Below are 6199 nucleotides of genomic sequence, written 5' to 3' on the forward strand. Positions count from 1 at the left end.
GGTTTTCTGTAGTAGTGTGAGAATACATTACCACCCTAGTAAACCAAATGTAGTAGCAGATGCCCTGAAGAGAAAGCGTTATTGCAATATGGCTATGTTGCAAGGAAGCCAATAAGAATTATGTAAGGAGTTCGAAAGGTTAAATTTGGGTTTTCTCGCTGACATGGATGCAACAACAACAGAAACAAAGTCAACATTGGAACAAGACATCCAAAAAGGACAATGGGATGATGAGAAAATAAAAGAGATCAAAGAACTCATGAGAATAAATAAAGCTCCTGGATTCTCAGAAGATAGTCAAGGAATAGTGTAGTTTGGGGAAAAAAATTGTGTACCAGACCAGAAAGCTTTGAAGGATTTGATTTTGCGAGAAGCACATGATTCTGCATATTACATTCACCCTGATAGTACTAAGATGCATCAGGATCTGAAAGAATACTATTGATGGTACAAGATAAATGTCGCCAAATACGTAGCCTTGTGTGACACCTGCCAGAGAGTAAAGCCAGAACATCAAAGGCCAGCAGGATTATTGCAACCCTCGAAGGTTTTTGAGTGGAAGTGGAAAGAAATTGGTATGGATTTCATCGTTGGGCTACACCGTACTTAAGCAGGTTACGTTGCCATTTGGGGAGTGGTGGATCGTCTAATGAAAGTTGCGCATTTTATCTAGTTAAGACAACATATTCAAGTGCAAAACTTGCCGAGCTGTATATGTAAAAAATTGTGTGCCTACATGGTGTACCCAAAAAGATCATGTCAGATCGAGGTACCCAATTTACCTCTCGCTTTTGGCAGAAGTTGCATGAATCCTTAGGCACCAAGCTGAACTTCAGTTCTGCATATCACCCTCAAACTGATGGGCAGACAGAGAGGACCAACCAAGTGTTGGAAGATATGTTAAGAGCCTGCAGCTTGAAGTACAAGCAGAGTTGCGATAAAAGTTTACCATATGCAGAGTTTTCTTACAATAACAGCTACCAAGTCAGCCTTAAAATGTCTTCATTTAAAGTTTTGTATGGAAGAAAGTGCAGAACTCCTTTGTACTGGAACAAGACTGGAGAAAGCCAAGTGTTTGGACCAGAAGTTCTTAGAAAAGCAGGTTCAGACCATACGAGAAAATTTGAAGATTGCACAGTCTCGACATAAGAGTTATGCGGAAAATGGATAAAGAGAATTAACCTTTGAAGTTGGCGATATGGTGTATTTGAAAGTCTCGTCTGTTAGAGGTCTCTGCAGGTTCAAGGTTAAAGGAAAGTTAGCAGCCAAGTATATTGGACCATTCAAGATAATTGCCAAACGTGGAGAGGTAGCAGATCAGTTGGAGCTACCATCTGCATTGGCCAATGTGCATGACGTTTTCCATATATCTCAATTAAAGAAATATTTAGGAGTGCTAGAGGAAGAGTTATCTCTATAAGAAGTGGACCCAAAAAAAGATCTGATATATGTAGAATATTCTATCAGAATTTTGGACACTGTAGAGTGAACAACAAGAAGAAAGGCTATTAGAATGTGCAAAGTTTAGTGGAGTCATCACTCAAAAGATGAGGCAACTTGGAAGAAGACTTTGAAGGAAACGTGCTATCTTGACCATGTTGTGAGCCTAGTTTTAATATAACGGTAGTCTTTACCAAACATGCATGCTGTTTTTTTGATGAAATGGGTAGTATCGCAAACACAAGTTTCTTATGTAGGTTTTACTCTTGTAGATGTTTTATCCTCAAGGAATATTATGTTTATGCTTAGCCATGCTTTTAGATGAACATGTAGTAACTTAGGTGATGAATCATGAGCTACGAACTTAAAAGTTGAGATAGAAAATATGTTATGATAATTGATATTGTTAAGGGAGTTAGCAACAAGGAATCTAGGGTTTTGTGCAAGAAGGGTATGTTGGAATGCACCTATTGATGTGTTCCAGGCATGGTTGTCTTGAATGGATATGTTTGGTGATTTACCCTTGTGGGATTGTTGGCGGTCTTGCCCAGACCATATTAAGGACCGGTTCGCAGAACGACCACCCATAACAATAGTACAACCACGAGACCAATATGATACGGCTTGACTTAGTAATTAGATGTTCTTCTAGTGGTGTATGAGCTAGTTGGATGTGTAGAGAAGGAAGGAGTACTTCTCGATTCTACCTGGCACAAGAGGGGACTTATGGGGTAGAGGGTTACTTCACTTATGAACGGCGGTGAAACCTTAGTGGACAAGTGCATACTGAGAGGCTCTTTGGAAAAGCGTCGTAGTGATCTCTTGGCACACACCCCGGATGTATGTAAGGTACCGAGGGTACCGGCAAAAGAGATTATCACAACTTGTGGGTAGAAGTGTACAATCTCTGCAGAATGTCAAACTGAATATTCAGCCGTGCTCACGGTTACGAGTGGCATAGACCCTTACATGATTAGTTGGGTGGATGTTTTCCATGGTTGATAAATGGTTGAATTCTCGGAGGTTAAAGAAGATCTTTTGTACATCTTTCCCTTTTTAAAATAAAATTGTTTTTCCATAGTTTAAGACTAAAATTGGCTTTATGCAAATAAAACCCTAGAGGACAAGAAATCTAGGTTTAAGCCTCTATGTCATACGTTCCCCCACTTGCTGAGTATTTGAAATACTCACGCTTGCTTTTCAGAAGGTGAAGTTTTTGAAGGATTTCCTGAACATGGTGCTGAGTTCTAGGCTTGTGGAGCTTCCGGTCGACTGCCTGTGGTGTGGAGCTACGCTGTGTTCTGTTCCACTGCTGTGTAATTTTCTTTAGACCCGTCTGGTCCTTTTGTGATAAATAACGTTGTAATAATGAACACTATGTCTGTTATCCACTAATGACGTCGCTATATATATGTGTAAACTGATCATGACATACATATAGTTCACATTTGGTTTTGGTCTTAAAACGAGTAGGGGGAAAATCAACATTAGAGGGCTCCACGATATTGGCATTGGTGGACTGAGAGGAGGATATGCCACTGCTGCATGAAAGTCTTCCCCTCGCGGACCCCGATCTTCAAACTCACGTTTTGGAGGTAACATTGATCACTTAATATTATTTGGCCAATTATCAGCTTTTTGACCAACCTTGCCACCTATATATTTAACCAAAAGTTCTTTGAATGTCACCTTCAGCTTTGCATTTGATGTAGTTATAGCAATTCATGCTTAAATAGCTAACTTGGTTTTCTTACTTCGTTTAGGGACCCAAACTGTTGTGGATGTCTTCTTCTTATTGTGCAACACCTTGCTAGCTTTTTTGCTTTTCTCATTAACAGGCTCGCTAGTTGTCACTACTTTCTTCCCCTTAGATGTATCGGCTTGCTCTGGCCAAATCAACACTCTTTTATCCTCAAAAATCATCATATTCAAAGGACAAGGCTTTTTGTCTATCTCATGCCCCCGTGTCCTTGGACATACTACAAATTTCAATCAACCTTCATTAATAGCTGATTGTATTTGCCGGCGAAACACATTGCAATCATAAGTACTATGAGTAAACAAATTATGACATTTGCAATATGAGCACCCTTCCAATTTTTTATGAGATGGCATAATATGATGATCAGGTAATCTAATATGTTTATCTTGCAATAAAATATCAAAAATCTGATCACACTTGATAAAATCAAATGTATACATTTTCTTTCTTAGCCGATTCTTCTGTGAAGAGGCTTCAAAGTTAAACAAACAAACGGTTCAAATTTGATATCTACCCATTCGACTATATATTTATTTGTATTTTCTTTGTCCGATATCTTAAAGTTATTTTCTACTATATTAATATTAGTCTCTTCAAATTCTTTAGCCTCGGCCTTATATCCTCTAAATCCAAAATAACCACAAAACTTATGTCATATTTGTGACCAAGTGTAGACCGAGTTTAGAACAAATAAAATAACCCATATGAATAAAATGCCTAGCAAGCATCATGAGAATAATTCTAACTTTAATATATTACTATTACCGGTCTTCCCATATGATACAATAACTCGACCAACAAATTACGCAACTATCCTACTATTCTTACTCGTGAATTTTGCAAGCTCTAGCACTTTAAACCCCCATAGGTATGGGACCACATTATCAAAATCAGAGTACGATCTTTTGTATATAGATATTGCATCATCAAGTTCTATTTCAAATTTTCCTTGCGGCACTACCAATTTGTTTATTAACATATCTACATTCTATACACGGTTTGGTTTCAAGCAGTAAGGGTATTTCTTTTTCACTAACTGACTGTTTGTATGTATTAGTAGTCGGCTTTCCAATATTTATATTTGAACCTAATCGTTTATTACATTACTCTCTTTATCCAATCTTTCAGAATTATTAAGCACGGAATCACCAATAGACTTATATATTGAAACTATAGAATCAGATTGGGAAGCAGATAATAGTACCTCTTTTAGCAGGGTGTCGATTGATAAAAACTCTTTAATCTTAATGACACATTGCTTTGTTTTTCGATAGCACGAATGTGGCCTCTTTTGCAATTCTATTTTAATCGTGCTATAATCTCCATATAATTTATCAAGTGCAGACATGTTGCCACTGTTGATACCAACTATATGGATAGGAACAATCGAAACACTTTTATCTCGGTCTTGATCATCAATTGTTAGAGCACGAAATTCAATGGTAACACTATAGCCTCAACAATATACGACCGTTCAACAGGGGTCGGCCTTTGTTCTTTTGCTAAGACTAGTTCTGATTCTTTTTCAGAATTAAAACATCTCTACGGGATTTCATCCACTCTCTTCCAAAAAGCTCCAGACATTATATCTATTTTTAACATCAGATTTTCCATAATATTGTTAGTCCCTATCTCTTGCTCGGCCATAAACTGAGTAGATTTGGAATCAGCTTGTTGCTTTTATATACAAGTGTATGCTTGTGATGTATCACACATATGACATTGTGTGTTGCACATATAGTGTATTTTATGAAGAAACACTAAAATAGGTTCCTGTTAATGAACTACAAGGAATAACGAAACTTTGGGTTGGTGCGGGAAGCAAACTATATGCTACAGTGTTATATGGAGACATACTTGCTGAATTCTCATATATTCGACTAAAATCATTAGTGACGTATGGAGCCGAATTATATATATTATGTGTTGCATATGGTGTTGAAAAGGTATAGGGTGTTGCCCTCTTATCTAGAAGCATTTGATGTAGCATATGATGTCCCAAAATAATTGATCAGGCCTATCATATCAACTCGACCATAATGATTATTCATCGGCATGCTAGTTTGTGGTACACTAGAGTGTGTAAATAATGCCTATGAATTAAGATGTATAAAGTCTTGTTGTATGCTACTAATATTATTAAAATCTGAAGTACTAGCATTATTTAACATGGGGTGTTGCATGTCATTACTACCACAATCCTTGCACAATACTTACACAACTAGAAAACATAGGCATAACAATATTAATATGCCTATTTATTGTATTTATAAGATAAATAGATGGCGTGACATGACGATATTGTTGGCAATGATTTCGGATCCATATTGTGTCATGGCTAAAGAAGTCGATTCTCTAGTGGAGTAGCCAAAAAGTGTGTTAGCACAAAAACATGGATCCTTACATCAACATACGAGCACTTCATGTGCAATCCACAATACTACGCGTAAGACGCACAACAACAGAGATAACTATTATACTTTCGCGGCAGCGAATGATCAATTTATGAGCAAACCGGTAAAGGATAATTAACTCGATGAGCAGCACCTGGGAAGCTCAGTCTGGCACTGCGGCGATAGATCTTTGTCAATAAATCGCACCTAGGAGTGACCTCGTCAGGGTACGGTTAGCCGACGGTTTGTCCTTGATCGTCGAGATCAAGAACAAGAAGCTGCAAGAGGAAGAAGAAAAAGAGATAGGACTATACGAGCTAGATAAAAAGATAGATGCAATTATATTTTTGGTCGATTGGTTGATGATTTCAATCGGCCACGACCCTCTCATATTTAAAGGTTATGGTCTTACCTGTAAGAGTTCAAGGCTTCTAATTCAAACCGAACAAAACTTACACATATGATTCGGCTCTGCCACCTGATCTTCAAAATTTCTATAACTAGCATATCTTTCCTATTTGATCACGTAAACTTCCATATATCTACCCGAGTACCCTTTATTGCAGTTCAGTCTTTTTCGATTCGACTACGTTCTTAATCCAAA

This window comes from Phragmites australis, chromosome 13, assembly GCF_958298935.1.
Source record: "Phragmites australis chromosome 13, lpPhrAust1.1, whole genome shotgun sequence".
Lineage (NCBI taxonomy): Eukaryota > Viridiplantae > Streptophyta > Magnoliopsida > Poales > Poaceae > Phragmites > Phragmites australis.